General features: G+C 37.3%; 1 protein-coding gene across 1 annotated transcript in view; it reads left to right on the top strand.

The window, feature by feature from the left end:
- Window positions 1-22,630, top strand: part of Hecw1 (HECT, C2 and WW domain containing E3 ubiquitin protein ligase 1) — a 245,792-nt gene that overhangs the window by 152,844 nt on the left and 70,318 nt on the right.

The raw sequence follows: 22,630 nt of genomic DNA on the forward strand, positions 1-22,630 counted from the left end.
ACAGATAAATATATCCTGCTATGATACATCTGTGCTTGTAAGACTCAGATAGAGGTAAAAATCTAGATACTGGCTGGCGCGAGATTTTATTCTCGTTTTTTAAAAAAAATTAATTCTTTGAGAATTTTAAACAATTCATTGGAGCATATTCACCCCATCCCCAACTAATCTCACCTTTTGCAACCCACAAGACTTGGTGGCCTTCTTTTTCTTATTCCTGTCGAATACAATTTGTGCTGTTTTTATAGAGTTGGATGTGTTGCCATCCTCTGGAGTGTGGTTGATTTATTAGGGACTTCATTCTTAAAGAAAACTGATTCTCCCTCTCCCAGCAGCTACCATTGACAATAGTTCCTTGACTAGGGGTAGAATTTTTGTGCCTCACTCCCTTCACCATGATAAGGTTTATTCTAGCTTGAACTGGAATAGGTCTCATGCTCATGCATAGTGTCATAACTGCTGTGAGTTCATATGTGCAACTCCCCACTGTGTTCAGAAGACCCTGTTTCCTCATATTCACCCACTGTTCCATGTCTTCCACATGGAACCCTGAGGCTTGAAAGGAGGGAGTCGATACAGATTCCCCATTTAAGCTAAGCCCTCCATGGTCTCTTGCTCTCCCCACCTTGACCAGTTGTGGGTGTCTATGTTAATCTCTACCTACTACTAGAAGAATCTGCTCTGATAAGGGTTGAGAGATACCCTGATCTATGGGAATAATGATAAGTCATTAGGAATTGATTAAATACTATGTCCCTTGAGCAAAGTAGTAGTATTAGGTTCCCTGATAGGGCCCATAGCCTTTCTAGCCACAAATTATTGGCCCAGTAGTGCCAGATACGGGTTTCAACTTGTGGAACAGGCCTGAAATCTAATCTGAAAGCAGTTGGTTACCCTATGATGTTTGTACCACTATTGCGGTACTGTCCAATTGCCATTGTAGCTTATAGGGTTCAAGGGGAGTGAGATGGTGATTGATTCTTTGCTCTGATAGCATGCATAACACCTTCCAGTACATGAAAGCTATTGAGAAAGGATGAAGCTTCCAAGTCAGTACCAGCCTGACTTCTCCATGTTTTACGATTCAAGTGTTTTATCTTAAACAATATGTTCAATGTTACGTTTTTTAAAATTTTCTCCACCAAAGAAATCAGTCCATTACCAAAGGAATTAGTCCATTCTTTTAACTTAGCCTCAATCATGATCTTAGATCATAGACAGAGGGTAGCCATGTTTGCCAAAATATCACAAAGATGGCCTCTAACCCAGTTATTACTATTGTTCCCTTCTGAATTCCCTTTAGATGTCTGTCCAAAACCCACATTGTTTTCAACACTACTGTCATTAAGGCTTCTACTAGAATAAAATGGCCCTTTAAATTCTGCATCCAGCAGCTTTTTTACTCCAAATTTTCATACTCTTCTATGTTCAAAAACAAAAAACACAAACAAAATCACCGTGGTCAGGTGGTCAGTTTCTTAACAGAAATAGCCCACTCTCTGCTGCTACCTGATGGGAGATGTCATTCTGTATATGTTTCTCATACTGGTTAATAAATAAAGCACTGTTGGCCAATAGGAAAGGAAGATAGGAGGGACTAGGAGACAAGGAGGAAAAAGGAAGTAGGAAGGAGGAGTCAAGATGAGGAGTCTGGAGAGAGCTGGACGCCAGCTGCCTCCCCAGTAAGAGAAGGCCATGTGAAAATACATAGATCAGCAGAAATGGGTTAATACTTAAGACAGAGCTAGCCAATAAGAAACTAGTATCTGGCCAACAGTATAATATCAAATATAGAGTCTCTGTATTATTTGGGGCTGGCGTGGCGGCAGGACAAGACCAGCAGCAGGAGGAAAAGCCGTACACCTTACAGCTACCAACTTCTGTATCCATTTTAGATTACTGTGATAAAATGCCATTACAGGCAATTCAGAAAAAGAAGACTATTATTGGGCTTATGGGTCCAGAAGGAGAGTCAATAATGGCAAAGGAGGCATGCCTGCAGGAAGCTCAGAGATTGTATCTTAAACTACCTAACACGAAGCAGAGGATGATAACTGGAAGTGAAGCCAGGTTTTGCCTCTCAAACCGTATTCCTAGTGACGTACTTCCTCCCTCAAGATTGCACCATCCCAAACCCTGCTCTAACAGCAACACCAACTAGGGACCTAGTTTTCAACTGCCAGACCTATAGAGTGTATTTCTTATTCAAATCACCATAATTATTACCTAAATATATGCTCTGTATTGTCCTCAACCAAATTATGAATGATGGGGCAAAGAATGAGCTATGTTTTCAGCTAAAATTACATCAAAATGCAATACAAGCACAAGTGAAATTTTCAAGAAAAAATAATTTCTAAAGATGGAATTATTCCCCTCCAAAGATTATATTAAATAATACTAAATAGAAAGACTAAATAGAAAAACTAAATAGACATAGACTATTGCACATAAATAAAAATAATTTCAATGCTGTTTAAGATTTTGGGTGTTAATGTAATTAAGAATGCATTATTTTTCTTTTGGGGACAAGTCATCTACACCAAAATTGGTTGTGAGTTACTTGATAGGATTCATTCTATTTCTTCAGATTCTTTGCACATGTAGAACATGACATCATAGGCCCTAGTTCTCCACAGACAAATACAGACATGTTTAGGTGAACTTTGACATGGACTGCATAGGATCATTAATGGAACAACTATATTTCACAGTAACTTTCCTTGCTTTATGACAAGAAATTTATCTGACAAAAAAAAACAATTCAGGGGGTGATTATTTATAATGGCTCATTGAGAAAAATATAGTCTGTGGTGATATATTATTTGTGATTTGTTAAAGCTTGCCTGAGGATTCAGAAAGCAAAGTCAGCCTCAAGCTATAGAGATCAGGCAGTGGCAGTACACATCTTTAATGCCAGGACTCAGAATTAAGAGGTACATCTCTGTTAGTTCAAAGCTACCATGGCCTATACAGAATGAAGAGTAACAGAGCTCATGCCCTTGATCCCAGCATCTTGGATCACACACCTTTAATCCCAGAAGGTATATAAGACAGGTATATAAGAAGGGAGGTATATCAGACAAGAGCAAGGTCTCAGAGCTGGCATTCATTCTCTAGCCACATTGAGAATAGGAAGACACTGAAGTCTCAGGATTCTCCAGCCATGCTGAAGAGAGGTTTGGTGGAGCCAGGGTTGTCTTTCATTCTGAGGTAGAGTAAAAGCTAGTGGATTAGGAATCCAAGACTGTGTACTAAAATATGGCTGGTTTTAGCACTCTAGCCCAGTCCCAGTGGCTCTACATTTGGCATCATGTGCAGAAGTTTGCACAACCTCCCAAAACTGAGCCACCAACTGAGGATGATGGATTCAAACACATGAACCAGTGAGGGACATTGCAATCTTATCTGTAACACATATTTCTCTTTGTCTTGTTTCTTCCTTTTTCACTCTGATGTTTACTTAGACACTACAGGCAATGGTGCTAAAAGTAGATAGGAGTGAGTTGTCTTCATTTCTGTGTATGTAATTGGTAGCTTACATGACTTTCATCATTTTTTTTTCAGTGTGACTCTGGAATCATTTGCTGTATTTTTTTGTTTGTTTTGATTTTCTAGTCAGAAACATCAAATCACTTTCCTTTTTGTTTCCTTTTGTTTCTATTTGGTTTTCAGGATTACCTTTTACTTTAAATTTAAAAACTGAAATAAAATGAAAAATACAAAACAAGGATACAGAGAAAGATAAATATATGATTTCTTCCTTGTTCTTCCCTCCAACCTCCTGATGTTTCCTCTTATTCCCTCTCAAATTCACAGCCTTTTTGTTTTATCAATCTTGTTATGTATATGTGAATAAATATAAATAATACAATCTGCTAAGTCCATTTAAATTTGCATGTATGTGCATGATTTCAAAGATGATCATGTGGTACTGTTTAACTAATTAGGGGTTTTAATCTTGGGAACACAAAATCTTCCTCTCAGAAGTCATTTGTTACCCATAGTTCATGAAGCCAGTTTTCAGGAAGGGCCTGACATCTTGCAAAATGAAATTGTGAGGCATAATTTGGTTGCATGTAGTGCATTTTCAAACAGTCATCTAAGGGTATTTATTCTATGACTTTCTTTAAATGAATCATTTCCCCTTTCTGCAGCCTGTTAACACATCTTTACCTCATATTCTTCCTCACTCAGCAGCTACCAGCTGAAAATAGCTCCTTGTCTCAAGTTGAACTTCATTCCTACCTCCCTGTTCATTCCAGGACTTGATGTGGCTTGATCTTGCACAGTTCTTGTGTATCCTATGAGTTCATATGTACAGCTACCCTGCACATATGTCTGAAAGATGCTATTTCTTTGAAGTCATCCATTGCCTCTTGTGTTCTTCCTGCCTCCTCTTCCACAAAACCCTGAGCCTTGGGGGAAGGGGTGTGACATAGATGTACTACTGGGGACTGAGAATTCCAGAGTATCTCTGTGGGTCCCTGCATTAGTCAACATGTACTACAAATAGAAGCTTCTTTAATGAGGGTGAAAGGTGCATTAATCTGTGAGTACAAGGGCATGTCACTAGGAGTTCATATAATACTATATTATACTGTGTCTATTTAGCAGAATAATAGCTTCAAGTTCTTCACTAGGGGCTATGACTAGCTTATTTAACCAAAGATTCTTGGCCTAAGAATGGTACCAGGTATGGGCTTCATCTTGTGGAATGGGACTTAAATCCAAATAGAAAGTTGTTGGCTACTCCCATTTTTTTCATACCACTATTGTTGCAGTGAGTATGTCTTGCCAGTCTAGTCATTATTTTCACTCAGTGTTCAGTTGGTTAAGATTGATGGTTACCTTTCATGTCTGGTAGTATACATATCACCTTTCAGGCTATGAAAATTAGCCAATAGGGATGAAGCTTCTAGACCAATACCAGCTTTATTTATCAATCATCAGTGACTAAAGTATATGACTTTCAGAAATAGTGTCTTATTCTCAACTTCTAAAAGGTAACCAGTAGCATTGTCAATAACCTGTAAAGCTTGGATATCTATAGGATGTCGTTGTCCAAAAGAGGTAACTATTTCTAGCACTGGAATTGTAGTTTGTTAGCCTATAATGTTTCACTGTAACTGCCTTTTAACTATGTATGTATGTATAGTTCAAGAAACAGCCACATTAGCAAGTTTTCATATGACTTGTTTGAAAAGTCTTTTGGGTGATTATATGGCCCCATATTCCTTCCTCTATGCTGCCATAGAGGCATCCAATTCATCCAATTCAATTTAACTCTTCTTATTCCATAATTCTTCTTTGATCTCCCTTTCCTTGAAATCCCTGTTTCTCATTCCTATTGTACCAATATATCTTACAGGCTGGTCACTATTGTAAGTATCAAGGATTGTAGCTGGATGATATTGATTATTATTTTCCTCCTCTGATAATTAATCATCACAGTAACTTCTAGTACCACAAGGTTACTAATCATAGAAGTTGCTGGTCAGTAGAGCTAAAGCTTCTAGTTAGGCACCTGCTTGATCTTTTTTTTTTTTTTTAATTTGAAACAACCTTGTTTTACATGTCAATCCCAGTTATTGCATCCTCCCATCCTCCCCTGTTCCCCCCACCAATCCCCATCTCATCCCCTTTCTGCTCCCTAGGGAGAGGCCTTCCATGGAGAATCTTCAAAGTCTGTCATATCATTTGGGGCAGGGCCTAGGCCCTCCCCCACATGTCTGGGCTGAGGGAGTATCTCTCTATGTAGAGTGGACTTCCAAAGGCCATTTTTATATTAGGGATAAATACTGATCCATTACCAGAGGCTCCAAAGACTGCCTAGTCCTCCTAACTAACACTCACATTCAGGGGGCGGGGGTTCTGGGTCTGTCCTATGCTGGTTTCCCAGCTGTCAGACTGGAGTCCATGAGCTCCTCTGTGTTCAGGTCATGTTCAATGATATAAGTCAGTGTTGTCTTTAGCAATGGGGTCTTGCCATCAAGTTGTGGAAAGCAACCAATAACTTTGTAAATAGCCTGTGATGTTTAGGGGTTCCATGGAACCTCTTTAGCCAAAGATTCAACAAGATGTGGCAAATTCCCAGTATTGAACGTTTTACTTGGTAACAAAAGATGTCTAGATGGGATATTGTCTTCCCGTATTATTTGGTGACTTCATCTATATTATTTTAATATTTGTATATGTTTTATAAGCTTCTACAATAATAGGTTTTCATGTGGTTTTTAAAATGCACTTTAGTATTAGCTGTCCCTCACTATATAAATCCTCCTTCACCCTTCTCTTCCATACCTTTCCTTATTTATCTTCATACTCTAGTTTCCTATTTGTCTTTCCATAACAATATATTCTAGTTCCCATTCCTTGGGAGATCTTCTTTTACTCCTTAGTCCCTTACTGGTACCTAACTTCTGTGGTTATTCAAATTATAGCACACATATTAAAAGCTTAAAAGCTAATATCCACATATAAGAAAAAACATGCATTTGTCTTTTGGGGTCTGGGTTACCTCACCTCAGATGACTTTTTCTAGCTCCATCCATTTACCTCTAAATTTCATAATTTTATTTTTAATAGTTTAATATTATCCCACTGTGTAAATGTATCACATTTTTATTCTCCATTCATCAATTGATACACATCTAGGCTGTTTCCAATTTTGAGCTATTATTGACAGAGCGGCAGTAAAAATAAGAAAGCATCTCTGCAGTAAAATGTATCTGCCCAAGAGTGGTATAGCTGGATCTTGAAGTAAATTGATCCCCATCTTCCTGTTAAATCACCACACTGATTTCCATAATAATTGTATCAGTTTACAGTCCCACCAGCCCCAAATAAACGTTCCCTTTTCCATGCATTCTTTCCAGCATGACTGACACTTGTTTTATTTATCTTGGACATTCTGACTGCAATCAGATGAAATCTCAAAGTAGTTTTAATTTGAATTTCCCTGATGGTTAAGGATGCTGAAAATTTCTTTGTTGCCAGCCATTTGTGTCTTATCTTTATTTCTGTATCCCATTTTTAGTTGAGTTTCCTATTTTCTTGAAGATCAGCCTTTTTAGTTCTTTTTTATATTCTAGATAATAGCCTCTATCAGATGTATACTTGGTAAGGACCATTTCCTATTCTGTAACCTACAGATGATGTTCTTTGTCATACAGTTTTTCAGGGTTCAAGGTCCCATGAAAAAATTGTTGGTCATAGTTCCTGGCTATCAGTGTCATCTTCAGAAAGTCCTTCCTCTGCCTAAGAGTTAAGATCATTCCCTAACTTCCTCTAATATCACACTCTTATGATGAGGTCTTTGATCCATTTGGAGTTGAATTTTGTGAGGTGAATTGCTCTTCTATTGCCTTGGAGTTGAATTTTGTGCAGGGTGAATATATTTGCATTCTTCTATATGTAGCCATCCAATTTGATCAGCACCATTTGTTGATGATGCTGTCTCTTCTCCAGTGTGTATTTTTGGCTTCTTTGTCAAAAATCAAGTGTTCATGAGTGTGTGAATTTATGTCTGGATCTTCAGTTCAATTCCATTGATCAAGATATTGACTTTCATATCAATATCATGCTGTTTTTATTACTATAGTTTTGAAATACAACTTAAATTCTGAGATGGTGATAACTTTAGCAATTCTTTTCTTATTAGGGATTATTTTAGATAGCCTGGAATATAAAGTTGAGATTGTTTTTTCAATTTCTATGAAGAATTATATTAAAATTTGATAGGGATTGCAGTGAATCTATAGATTGTTTCTGATAGCTTCTTCAATTTCTTTCTTTACTGTATTGGTGTTCATATAATACAAGTTTTTCACTTGTTTGGTTAGAGGTAAACTAGGATTTTTCTTTTTTTGAGGCTATTGTGAAAAGTATTATTTCTCTGATTTCTTTCTCAGTGTGTTTGTAGTTTGGACATAAGAAAGCAACTGATTTTTTTTGTGAGTTAATTTTGTATCCTGCTAATTTGATGAAGGTGTTTATTACCTGTAGAAGTTTCCTAGTGGAATTTTTAGTGTCACTTATGTACACTATGGTGTCATGTGCAAACAAACTTCTTCCCTTCCTATTTGTGTCTTCTTGATTTCCTTCAGTTGTCTCATTGCCTCTAGCTAAGACTTCAAGTACAGTATTGAATGTGTATGGAGAGAAGAGGCACTCTTGTCTTGTTCTTGATTTTAGTGGAAATACTTTGAGTTTCTCTCTGTTTAGGGTGATGTTGGCTATGGGTTGGCTGTAAATTGCCTTAATAATATTGAGGTGTGTCCTTTGTATATGTAGTCCCTCCATGACTTCTATCATGAAGGGATGTTGGACTTTGACAAAGACGTTTTCTACATCTAATGAGATGATCATGTGGTTTTTATCTTTCAGTCTGTTTATGTGGTGGATTACATTTGTTGATTTATGAATTTTGAACCATCCCTGCATCTCTGGGATGAAGCCAACTTGATCATGGTGGGTAATATTTTTGTTGTCCTCTTGGATTCAGTTTGCAAGTATTTTATTGAAGATTTTTGTATCTATGCTCATAAAGGATATTGATCTATAATTTTCTTTCTCTCTCTCTCTCTCTCTCTCTCTCTCTCTCTCTCTCTCTCTCTCTCTCTGTTTTTGGTTGGATCTTTGTGTGTTTTTGTGTCAAAGTAAGAGTGGTCTCTTAAAAACAATGAGGAAATGTTCCTTTACTGTGGAATATTTTGAGGAATATCGGCATTAATTCTTCTTTGAAGGTGTTAATAGAAATCTGCCCTGGATCCATCTGACCCTATGATTTGGGGAGGCTTTTTCTTTAATTACTGCTTGATTTCTATAGGAGTTATAAGTCTGTTTAAATCTGTTTAAATTGCTTACTTGACCTTGATTTAACTTTAGTAGACCATATATATCAAGAAACTCATCCATTTCTTTTAGGTTCACCAGTTTTGTGGCATACAAATTTTTTAATTATGTCCTAAAGATTCTCTGAATTTCCTCAGTGTGTGTTATGAAGTACCCTTTTTGTCTGTAATTTATTAAATTGGAACTTCTTTCTTATATATAATTTAACCAATGGATTATTAATCTTATTGATTTTCTCAGAGAACCAACCCTTCATTTCATTGATTGTTTGCATTGTTTTTGTTGTTGCTTCTATTTTGTTGACTTCAGAACTAAGCTTGATTATTTCTTTGATTATTTGATTATTTATTTGATTATTTGCCATCTACTTTATTACTTCTTTTTGTTCTAGAGCTTTCAGGTTTATCATTTTGTCCCATAAATTTGGGTATGCTGTGTTTTCATTTTTATTCAATTCTAAAATGCTTTGAATTTCCTTCCTGATTTCTGCTTTGGCCCATTTTTCATTATGTAGTGAGTTATTTAGTTTCCATGAATTTGAAAGCTTTCTGTTGTTCTGTTGTTGGTACCTAGCTTTAATCTGTGGTGTTCAGATATGATCCAATGTGTTATTTCAATTTTATTGTGTCTGTAAGACATACTGTTTTGAGAAAGTTGCATGAGCTTCTGAGAAGGAATATTCTTTTGTGTTTGAGTGAAAACTTCTATAAATAGTTGTTAGGTCCAGTTGCTTTGTGATGTCTTTTAGCTCCTGCATTTCTCCATTTAGTTTTTGTCTGGATTACCTACCTGCCTTTTTGTTAGAGTGAGGTATTGAAGTTATAAATATGTGATTTTTAACTGTGATAGTGTTTCCTTTATGAAATTGGTTGTCCTTGTATTTATTGCATAGATGTTAAGAATTGCAATATCCTCTTAGTGAATTTTTCTTTTGATGAGAATATAGTGTTCTTCCCTCTATCTTCTTATTAATTTTGCTTTGAAGTCTCTTTTCTCAGATATTAAAATAGCTATACCTGCTTGCTACTTGGGTCCATTTGCCTGAAATACCATTCTTCCATCCTTTCTCCCTGATGTGATGTCCATTCTTGATGATGAGGTGTGTTTCTTAGATGAACAGAAATATAAATCCTGTTTTATAATCCAGTCAGTGTGTGTGTGTGTGTGTGTGTGTGTGTGTGTGTGTGTGTGTGTGTGTGTGTTAAACTGGGGAATTGAGACCACTAATGTTGAAAGTTGTCAATGGGCAGTGTTTTTTTCATTCCTGTTATTTTGTTATGATGCCCCCTCCATTTTGATTTACTCATCTGGGATTATTTATTCCTTGTGTCATTTGTGTGTGCTTAGTCTATTCAGAGTGAAGATTTCCTTCTAGTGTTTTCTGTTTGTAGGGCTGGGTTGGTAGATGTAAGTTGCTTGAGTTTAGTTTATCATATGGTTTTCTTTCTTTATTGCTATGGTTGATAGTTTTGCCGGGTATAACAGTCTGGGCTGGTATTTGTTTTCTTTCTTTTTTTTTTTTTTTTTGTTTGTTTTTTTGTTTTTTTTGGTTTTTTTTTTTGGTTTTTTTTTTTGTTTGTTTGTTTGCTTGCTTGCTTTTTTGGATTTTTTATTATTTTTTATATTTTTATTTATTTTATATAACCAAGTCTATTTAAATGAAAACAAACATTTATAGACAATATTTGGGAATTTGGGCATCGTTCTTTCCAAACTACTTCCTGCTGGTAAGGGGCGCTGTCATGGGGGATTCGAAGAAGATTCAGAAATCCTGGCTGTAGTCTGTAAGGCTGCTTTGTCCAGCTGTTTTGAATGTAGGATCACATGGTACTCCGTTTCAGGTGGTCTGGCTTGATCAAACCACATTAGTCTGGAAGGAATCCACATCTTTTCATTTCCTGTGGAAACAAAAATAGAAATCCTTTTCCCCAGTAACTTGTCCTTGAACTTAAATTTTGGAGTCAAAGCATTTTTTTAATTTAATATTTTACATGTCGATTCCAGTTCCCTCTCCCTCCCTCCCTCCATCCTTCCCTCCCTTTTACCCTCTCTGCCCTCTCACATGCACTCTAACCACCTTCCCCTCCCATCTCCCCATCCAGTTGGGGTCATGTAGATCTGACAGGTCATGTGAAGTAGGGACTAGGGCTTCTCTCCTGTCTCTAGATTAAGGCAGTTATCCCTCCATGGGGGATGTGTTCACAAAGTCCTTTTGTGCACCAGGGATACATCCTGGCTCCACTGTCTGAGATCCCTTAGACTGCTCAGTCCTTCTGGCTGAGACCCATATTCAGGGGGGCCTGAGTCAGTCCCATGCTGGCTTCCCAGCTATCAGTCTGGTGGCCCATTAGCTCCTCCTTGTTTAGGTAAGCTGTCTCTATGTGTTTATGCCACCTGGTCTTGTCCTCTGGTATTTGTTTTCTATATGAGTTTCTAGAACATCTATTCAGGCCATTTTAGCTTTCATAATTTTTCACTGAGAAGTCAGGTGTTATTCTAATGGTTCTGATTTAATGTTGTCATCTTTTTCCCTTGGAGAGTTTTAATATTTTTTCTTTGTTCCATACATTTAGTGCTTTGGTTGTTATGTATTGTGGGGAATTCTTTTTTCTGGTCCTGTCTATTTGCTATTCTACATGCTCTATGTACCTTTATAGATACCTCCTACTTAAGGTTTTCTTCTATGATTCTGTTAAAAAATATTTTCTGTAACTTGGGTTTCTTCTTCCCCTTCTATCCCTATTATTTGTAGGTTTGGTCTTTTCATAGTATCCCAGATTTCCTGGATATTTTGTGCCTGTATCTCTCTCTCTCTCTCTCTCTCTCTCTCTCTCTCTCTCTCTCTCTCTCTCTCTCTCTCTCTCTGCCTCTTTGTCTTCTTTCTTCCTTTCTTTTTAGGTTTAACATTTTTCTTTGAATGTGATATTCATTTCTCCTACCTTATCTTTAATATCTAAGATTATCTCTTTCCTGTCTTGTAGTCTGTTGGTGAGGCTGACACCTACCTCTGAGGTTTTTGTTTGCCATCCTAAATGTTTTATTTCAGTTGGGATTTTCTTTAGTGATTATATTTCTTTATTAAATATTTTTAACTTTTTTATTACTTCATTCAACTGTTGTGTGTTTATGCTCTTCGTTGATACATTTATTCATGTACATTTAAGGTCTTTGGATATATTCATAATTGCTATTTTGAAGTTCTGTCTTATGCTTCAGCAAAATTACATTTTTCAGGGCCTATTGCAATGGGGTTACTGAGTTCTAAATAAGGCATATTATCTTGGCTATTTATGTTTGTGTTTTTGTGCTGGATCTAATCTAGACATCCAGAGTTTTAGTGTTTGAGGTGTTTCTTAGTGCTAAGATCTGGTCTTGCCTATGTTGGGTGTGTGTGCCATTCTTTGATTTATGTCACCTATTCTGTGTCCTAAGCCAGCATTGTGGTTATTGAGTCCCTGGTACAGAGTGCTCCTACAGGTCGAGAGGTGACAGAATAGAGTGGAAATAAGCTAGGGGGAAAGGCTGAGGGGATCTGCAGGAAACCAGCATCCTCACCAGGAGGTAGCGTCCTCGGGAACAGAGGTGGGGTAAACGAAGCTGCACCAAAAAGTAATGTCCAGGGAATTGAAGTGGGAGGGAAGTAAGGTCTCCTGCCATCAGGCTGCTACAGGACTAAGAATAAGTCTGAAGAGATCTAAATGGCCGCTGGTAGAAAATGTTTCTGCATATTGACAGCTGACACAAAGGAATGGAGATGGACTAAAAGGGAAGGATGAGAGGTGGGGAAAAGCTAAGTGAATCCTGAGATCTCCCTAAAAGATGGAGTCACCAGGGAATAGAGCCCATTTTTTAGAGTGTTTCCTAGACATTTTCTTTTCTTTCTTTTTTAATGCATTTTCTATTCATTTCCAGGAGCTATTTTTAAATTGTGTTATTTATTTAATGTTTGAGTTTCTGTGTTCTTTCTGTATTCTAAACATTAATACTTGTTGAATATATAGCTAGCAAAGACTTTCTTCCATTCAATGGGTCTCAACCTATATATAAAGAACTAAGGAACCCTAGATGTTCGACTAAGGAATACTGTAAGTGGAGATGTAGTCTTCCAGAGGTGAAAGCACACCATCAGTTACTCAATACCAAATGGTCAGCCCTGAAAACATACATATAGGATGTAACATTATACAGGCTAAGGTGGTTTCATTTATCTATATGAGGAATATATGTGTGTACACTATATGTATATGAGGAATATAAACAAATATATATAAACAATTAATGAAAAAAGAGGTCATGACATTGAAAAGAAGGAAAGGAGGGTATATGGAAAAATTTAGAGTGAGGAAAGGGAAGGTAAAAATGATGTAATTATATTATAATCTTAAAAAGGGGAAATATTTTATAATAATAATAACTTTGTTTAGGTTTGAATTTTGATATGAATGAGAACATTTTTATTTTATCACGGTCTGCTGAATTCCATTGCAGGAGCTCAGTTTAAAACCGTGATCACATATAGTTTTGATTTAAGAATTGGAACCAATTTTATTGCAAATCATGATTATTTAATGTAATTGGTATTCTTACATGGTAGCTAAAATCCTCTACTTCTGTTTATTCCTACCACTTGCAAATCCTCATTTGTGCACCATCCACCCGAGGCCTTCCTGAGGACTATGTGTGCCACACCTTCTACTCCCTCTTTCAGCTCCCTATCTTCAGTAGGGATTCTAGCCTCTCCTTGTCAACTTCTGGCTCCCACTGCCTGAGATGTCCTGAGTCCTACCAGATTCCTGAAGATTGGTTTGAGATTCTTCTAATTTTTTCCCTTTTTTTAAATTTTTTTTTTATTTTACATATAGGTCCCAGTTCCATCTCCCTCCCTCCCTCCCATACACCCCACCACCACCCTCCCATCCCACACACACCCCCACTCCACAGGCAGGGTGATGCTTTCCAGGAGGAGTCATCTAAATCTGTCAAGTCATTTGGAGTAGGGACTCTCACAAGCCTCACCTGCTCTCCATGACTGTTTCATACCCTCAAAACCGGTGCCACCTGGGAGACTCTTAAACACTACCAAGTTCAGCTGTTAGCATTAGGTACAGCTGTCATCCCCTCTATACCAAGGCTTCTGTGTGCTGACTCTTAGGAAGTATTCCCAGTGGATTGCATTTCAGGGATGCAATCTAAATTGTCACTAATTTCTCAGCTCAGCTAACCAGCATCAACTCTCCCAATACAGAAAAGGTTTTACTTCAATAGTTCTTGTCTCTTTTTAATCACAGTTAACCCTTCAGCTCCAGGAGACCATAAACTGAAAAATATCACACTAAGAGCCTTAGTCAACCCTTTGCTTTCCTTTCTGAAACTTAACCCTCCAGGCCTGAAACACTAAAGAACACACATTCTTCACATGGGACTTTCTCCAAAAGAGACCACTTAGTAGGATAAAAATAAAGTCTCAACAAATATAGGAAAAATTAAGTCACATCTTAAATTCCATCTGACTACAGTGGAATAAAACTTAATATCATAACAACAGAAACCACAGAAAGTATACAGTCTTGTGGAAACTAAACAACACACTATTGAAGGCAGTTGAGTGAAAGAAGAAATGAAGAATGAAGTTTAAAAGTTCCTTTAATGGATCTGGGCAGTGTTGGTGCACACCATTAATTCTAGGACTTGGGAGGCAGAGGCAGGCGGATCTCTACAAGTTCAAGACCACTCTGGTTTACAAAGCAAGTTCCAGGACAGCTAGTGCATTACACAGAGAAACCCTGTCTCAAATTTTTTTAAAAGAAAAAAATCCTTCAAATTAATGAAAATGAAAGCACAACATATCAAAATCTATTGGTTACAATACAGGAAACTCTATAGCACTGTGTGCCTATATAAAAAGTTGAGAGCTTTCAAATTAAGAAAAAAAATGATGCACCTAAAGACCTTGGGAAAACAAAAACAAACACCAAAAGAAGTGGACTGGAATAAGTGATCACAATTGTGGCTGAAATAATTATATAAAAATTTAAATGGTAATGAAACAAAAATTTAAAAAAAATGTAAAGCAAGATTAATAAAGTTTTAGCCAAATTACCCAAAATGGGGGAAAAGTGCCCAAATAAATAATATTGAAGATAAAGGTAAATACTGCTACACATGCTGAAGGAAAATACAAAATTAAAATCTACATTCTAGCAAACTAGAAATTATAAAAGAAATAGGTGAACTTCTAGATATATGGACCTACCAAAGTTAAATCATGATGAAGCAAATAAGAGATTTTTAACACCCAGTGAGATAGAAACAGTAATGTAAACATCTCCAACTTTAAAAACCCAGGTCCAGATGGATTTAGCACAGAATTGTGGTAGACTTTCAAAGAACCAACATCAGTGTTCCTCAAAATAGTTCACAGAACAAAAAAGGGACCATCTCAAAATTCTTTTTTATAAAGCTACATCAAAAGCACACAAAACTCAACAAAAAAGGAAAAACTTAAATCAATAGTCAATATCTCTGATTAACATAGATGTAAAACTTCCCAATAATACACTTAAAAAAACAAGAAACTTGTAAAAAAAAAAAAAAAGAAAGAAAGAAAGAAAGAAAGAAAGAAAGAAAGAAAGAAAGAAAAGAAAAAGATTATCCACAATGATCAAGTCAGCTTCATCACAAAGATTCTGGGATGCTTCAACAAACATAAATCAATATACACAACCCATGACAAAAAGGGACAAAATGACAGAATTCACATGATCATCTCATTAGATACAGAAAAGACCTTTGACAAAATCCAGTATCCCTTCATGATAAAAGCCAGGGATTATCTGAGGATAAGGAAACATGCCTCAACAAATGGCAGTACACCTTAATCTCTCCACCAAAATCTTGCTACATGGAGAAAAAAGATCAAGCATTGCCACTTAAATCAAAAACAATACAAGGATGATTATGCTCCTGCTTCCACTCAATATAGAAATATATAGAATTCTCTATTGTCACTTAGAGAACTAAGATGAGTGAAGAAGTAAAGGGGATACAAATAGTAAAGAAGTGAAAGTAACCTTATGTGCAGGTGACAGGATTCTGTACATTAAAGACCCTGAAGACTTCACTAGAAATCCTCTACAGCTGAAAAATCCTGTCATCAAAGGGGAACAATACAAAGTTAATGCACACAAAAGAAGAAAACACAGTAGTATTTGTATGTACTAGTGATAAATATTCTGAGAAATCAAGGAACTAATACCATTCACAATAGCCTCAAGAAAAACAAAATATGTAGGACCAAATCTAACACAGGAATTGAAAGCTTGTACAGTGAACATGTTAAGATTGTGATAAAATAGATAAAAGAAGACACTAGAAGGTAGAATGACTCCGGATGATCCTGGGTTGGTAGGACTAATATTGTGAGAACGCTATCCTACTAAAAGCAAGCTAGAATATCAATGCAATTCCCATCAAAATACCATCATAATTCTTCTCAGAAAAAATAATCTTAAATTCTATATTTACATATAACCCAATAATCTAAAACAACTAGGAGAAAAGAAGATATTACCCTCTGTATTTGGCTGACAGTGGGTGTCTTGGGCAGTTTGTGGGGTCACTAGCAGTGGAACTAGTATTTATCCCTAATGCATGAAGTGACTTTTTAGAACCCATTTTCTATGGAGGGATACCTTGTCCAGCCTAAATACAGGTTGGAAGGCCTTGGTCCTGCCTCAAATGATGTGAGAGACTTTGATGATTTCCCATGGGAGGCCTCACCCTCTCTGAGGAGTGGATGGGGGGGGTGGGCGATGGAGAGAAGGTGGGGAGAGCAGGAGAAAGTGAGGAAGAAGAAACTGGGACTGGTATGTAAAATAAGATTGTTTTAAAAATTTAAAAAGTGAACTAGAAATATAAATTTTAAAATGCATCTTCAACAAATGTTGCTGAGTAGATATATGTGAAATAAAAGAAACTTGATCCTTATCTCTTGCCACACACAAAACTCAACTCCAGGTGTACCAAAGATCTTGACATAAGACCTTATAACCCAAACCCAAATCTGATAGTGGAAAATTAGAAAATATACTTGAACTCATTGGGGGGAGGGGTAGGGGATCAGCTTTCTGACTAGAACACTGATAGCAGAATTAAAACCACCAATTACCAAATGGGAATTCATGAAATTAAAAAATGTCTGTACAACAAAGTATATCATCATTCAAGTGACGATTCAATCTACAACTGGAAAATCTTTTCCAGTCACATAAAGGGTTAGAATCTAGAATATACAAAGAACTCAACAACTAAACATAAAGAAAACAAACAACCCAAAGCTAGAGAGATGATTCAGTGGTTAAGATCACTTGATTCTCTTCCTGAGAATCCAGGTCTGATTCTCAATACCCACATGGTGTCTAACAAGCATTTATAACTCCAGTTCCAGAGGATCTAAAGCCTTCTTCTGGCCTCCATGGGAACTGAACATACATGGTACACACACACACACACACACACACACACACACACAAAAACACACTCATAAAAATAATCATCTTTCTTAATCTTAGTGTGCACATGTGGGTTGACATGTGTGTCACAGCAAGTGTGTTGAGGGCAAAGGACAACCTGCAGAACAAAAGTCTCTATTCCCACTCAGGGATGGGTCTCAGCTCATCAACCTGCTAGCAAGAACCCTTTCCCACTGAGCTAGCTCACCAGACCCAACTTTATAGATTTTTCACTACTTGCTTGTATTTTGTTTGTTTGTTTGTTTAATCCTGCAGGGTCAGTTGTCTTCCTACAAAGCCACAAACTTACTTATCTTGATGGAAGCCAAGCTAAACTAGAATGATACCATATGGACTGCCCTCTATCTTATTGTATAAATTACATGTCTGGAAGCTACATACAAAGAAATTTCATCCCAGCAAAACAATGCATCCAATCCCCTTATTTTATGTGACTCATTGCTATAAGCTGCAGGTAGTATTTTACTTTACTGCCCAGGCCATTTATTTTCTCTTTCAACATACCCAATAAACAATTTGAGTATAATATATAATAATATCACACACACACACATGCACATATATATATACATATATATATATACACATACATATATAGTATTGGAGTATAAAGATACATATATATCTAAGGCAATGAGACCAACAATTACTAAATGAGACCTGGTGAAACAAAACAATAACTTCCAGACAGAAAGACAAAATTGTTTGAATAGAGATGCAGACTGCAGATTTTAAAAAGAAAATCTTTCCTAGGGATATATCTCACAGATGGTTTAGTATCTAAAATATATAAGAAAAGAAAAGAAAAACTGCCAAACAACCTAATTCAAAAATGGAACATAGAACTAAATAGAGTTCTCAAAAAAATGAAATGCAAATAACTAAGAAACATTTTAAAATATTCAACATCTTAAGCCATCAGGGAAATGAAGATTAAATCCACCCCTACTTTACCTTAATTATAATGGTTAAAATCAAATGACAACAAATGCTAGCATAGATGTGGAAAAAAGAAACATTTATTCACTGTTGGTAATAATACAAACTGACGCAGTCTTTACAGAGATCTGTGTAGAGGTTCTTCACAGGGATATAAATAGACCTACCAGATATATAGGTAGGTGGGTAGGTAGGTAGGTAGATGATTGATTAATTGATAGGTAGATAGATAGATAGATACATACATACATGCATGCATGCATAGATACATAGATTGTGTGTGTGTGTGTGTGTGTGTGTGTGTGTGTAATCAGTAACTGAAGCATATAAAACCTCACCAACAACTGTTTCAAAAAAGGTACCCTATTCCTGGAACTGGTTTTCTAATTTGTTAGCCTATAGTGTTATAGTACAGCAGCTTTTTAACCACACACACATATAGCTCCTCAGGGGTTGAACTTCATTCCCACCTCCCTGTCCATTCCAGGATTTGATCTGGCTTGATCTCGCATAAAGCCATCTTACCCTTTGGATTATAATATCACCTTCACACTGATGCCTTAGTTACATCAATGAAAGACTATTTGCTCTGCAACAACCAGTCAAGACTTTATTCCATGATGCCATCTTTATATGACATCAAAAATAAAGCCATATCAATTTAGGGAAAAATAAATTTTATTGCCATATAAAAGTGTGCGTTGCATCATGGAGGACTCCAATTTAAGTGATAAATTAAACCCTTTCTTACAGCTATAGGTCAGTTTATAAAGTATAAATGAGAAAAATTCTGATATTTTTTCATGACTGGCTGTCATATATTATCATTTTTTAAATTCTTTATTTATTGAATTATAATATCATTATGTTATCTCCACCTCACATTTTCTCCCCTCTGAACCCTCCTATATTGCAACAGACAGAGACCATTACAGAGAACCACAACTGATACAACAGTACTACTCTCAGTCCTGAGGCTCAAGGATCATTGCAGAAGAGAGGGTGGGGAGAGCCAGAGGAACAGGGAGATTATTTCTTTTTTTTAACAGACTTAATTTACTTTATTTTTCTTATATAAAACCCCTTATGTAGTGGCCACAGCTGGAGCCTGGGTCCTCTGAACAAAGACTCTGGTGTGAGCTTTCACAAGATGGTTAGTGAATTCCTGATAAGGAGACTTGGTGAACACAATCTCTTTCCAGAGGTCAGGGATCAGGTAGCTGTAGGTCTTAGAGATGGCACCAAAGGTGGTCTTGGCAAAGTTGTCCAGGGTGGCAGTGCAGCCCCTGGCTGATGTGTAGCAATCATCAGTACCAGCCATCATCAGTAGCTTATTAGGCACAGGAGCAGAGACGATGCCAGTGCCTCTGGGGGCAGGGATAAGACGCACCAACGCAGCCATAGCAGCCTGTCACTTTGCAGGGAACAGTATGGGGCTTGCTGATCTTATTCCCCGAGTAACCTTTCTGCACAGGGACAATGGAAAGCTTGGCCAAGATGATGGCCCCTCGGATAGCAGTGGCTACCTCCTTGGACACTTAACACCAAGACCAACATGACCGTTGCCTGTGCATCGGGAGGGCCCCGGAGGTCCCAGGGACCCAGGATTAGGAGGCCGCAGCTTGCTTCCGCGGAGGCTTCAGCAGCGGTCTCAAGGGCCCTGGTCGAGGCTGTGGCCTTGGGCTTGTGGAGGAGTGGATCCCAAGCTGGGCCACCTGGTTAAGGACATGGAGATCAAGTCCCTAGAGATCTGTCTGTTCTCCCTGCCCATTAAGGAATCCAAGATTATTGACTGTTTCCTGGGCACATTCCTAAAGGATGAGATTCTAAAGATCATTCCAGCACAGAAACAGACAAGGGCTGGACAGCAGACCAGGTTCAAGACCTTTGTCCTTTTGGGGGACTGTGAGACTATTTCCCACAGCAATTTCAGAAGCTATACCTATAAGTCTCACCAGCATGACTGCCTAAAGATGAGTAAAACAAGGACAATAGAATTGCTAGTGTGAATAGAGGAAAACTTCTTTTTAAGATAATGTTTACATTAATTTGTTTATAACTGACTAGTTTTGTTTTACTGGATCATGCTGGCAGGATTGTTATATTTTGTGTTTGTGTTAAAGATAGAATTTCTGATAAATCAGGACCACTTATATTTTGGTTATATGGTTATCACCATTTGGCTTTGGGGTATTTATAATCTGTGGTGCCCACTTTTGATTTTTATTCAGCAGTACTTAGGATGCAGAGTTTTCCAAATGATCGTGATCCACATGAATGGTTGATGGCTTCCTCAAGCCCTTCAGTCTTGTCAACTGTATCTCGTTACCTAGTGTGGAGCCTCATAAGATTTCTCCCACCCACTTTGGCAAGTCAATTGCTAGTGTCATTTTTCAGGGTTGTTAGAGTTTTGGGCTTTTTGTTTTTGTTTGGTTTTGTTTTTTGGGTTTTATGGCAACCTTGTTTTTGAGATTTCATGGTGGCAACTTTCCTGTCACATATGAAGACTCCTCTTCAGCAATGTTCCCTGCGCTTTATACATAAGGCCTGAGTTGCAGACTACCAACTGGGCCTATAAACTCCATGGTCACTTGTTCTCTGCACTTGTCCAGTTGAGGCTGTCTGCAACGGTCTCTGTCTACTGCATCCAGAGGTTTCCTTGATGAGGCCCGAGAGGTACACTTACAGTATTTACACTGCAGTTAGAGGGTGCACTGGTTTAAGAAAGTGGCAGTGGTGGGTTCTCTTCTAGGTAACACCACCTCTCCAGCCACTAATTTTCAGAACCAGGAATGAATTCCTTCCTAATGAGAAGGCCTTAAGTTCAGTTAGCTGGTTTTGGTTACTACCAGGATAAAAGTGTCACTATTGCACTTTTGGAATAGCTTTCCATCCCAGTGATTTTTATGATTCATTGATGTTACAGCTGGATAGGACTGTCGATTGTTCCCCTCCCCGCCTTGGCAGTTTACAGAGCTTCTTCTGATACCATGAGAGCTAATCCTCAGGGAGGAAGCATCCAAGTTAATACTATCTGGATTCTTCCAAGTTTTGTGTCTGAAGTATGTGGTATCTTCAGGCAATGAAGGGCAATGCAATACCCTATATTGTTTGCATGGGGTCTTTTGGATCCCCTTGGCTAATAAGTTAAAAAGAGATTTTCCCCATACCTTGCATTGGTGTTTTATTATATAGTCTATAAATTTTGGGGAGAGTACTATCACCCCAGGTGATGTAGCTTGAATTAACCTGTTATACATATTACTAATGTATATGATATATGCATGTATAAAATAATTAAATTACTACATTAACATACACAATTGTTAGTTATAGTGTATATGTATATTAAAGAATATACTATATATACTGTTATAATATATGTGTATATATGTATATATGTATACACATATATACATATATATGTGTGTGTGTGTGTGTATTAAAGATAGGCTATGAAGTTGAAAAGGAACTAGGGAGGCATTGGAAGAGTTGGTGAAAGGAGAGATGAGAATTGATGTTTTGAAACAGAATTTGTGTATGAAATTCTCAAAAATTAAAAAGTAAAATAAAAGTTAAACACATGTAATTTTAAGTAAAAATAAAGTAATAGGATTCTATGTCTCTTTCAGACAACTTTAATGATAATTACCCCTCTTCTCTCTCTCCTTAAATCTCATTCCCTGTTGCCCCACCTTTCCCATTTCTAATGTATGAGGCCCTGATAAATGATTTTTATTCAACTTGTGTGAAGTGTATTTGACTATCAAAGATTAACTACTTTTTATCTAATCAAATTTTGATATTATATAATCCTACCCATTTACCCAGAGCATATTGACCCCTCTCAATCCCTACCTTCTCTTATTTGCCTGCCAGCTATGTCCAGCCCCTTTCCTCCACACCAATTTCTGCACTTTCAAGCCTGTTGATTTTAGGGTTTCGTTATTGTTGTTATTGTTGTTGCTCTTGTGACCCACTGGGTTTAACAACAGCCATTGTCGTGACCATGGGAGCTGTCCATTGGAACCTGGTGTGGTCAGCAGAGGATGTACAACAGAAAACAATGACCCTCCCTCTCTCAGAATCCACCAATAGCCAAAGTTCAGCAGTGAATGGTATAGTCTCACAAGTCCCTCCCACTTCCATGACTGATTGTCGATACATTGGCCTAGTGAAGGTAACCACTGTTGGTATGAGGTAATGATTTTCATGGTTATATTTAGTCTAGAGGATAGTGTTTCACAGCCTTTTCTCCTACCTTGATATCCAAAGGAGACTATAATTGTCATTTCTCATTTATT

The sequence above is a fragment of the Phodopus roborovskii genome, unplaced genomic scaffold (assembly GCF_943737965.1).
Source record: "Phodopus roborovskii unplaced genomic scaffold, PHOROB, whole genome shotgun sequence".
Classification (NCBI taxonomy): Eukaryota; Metazoa; Chordata; class Mammalia; order Rodentia; family Cricetidae; genus Phodopus; species Phodopus roborovskii.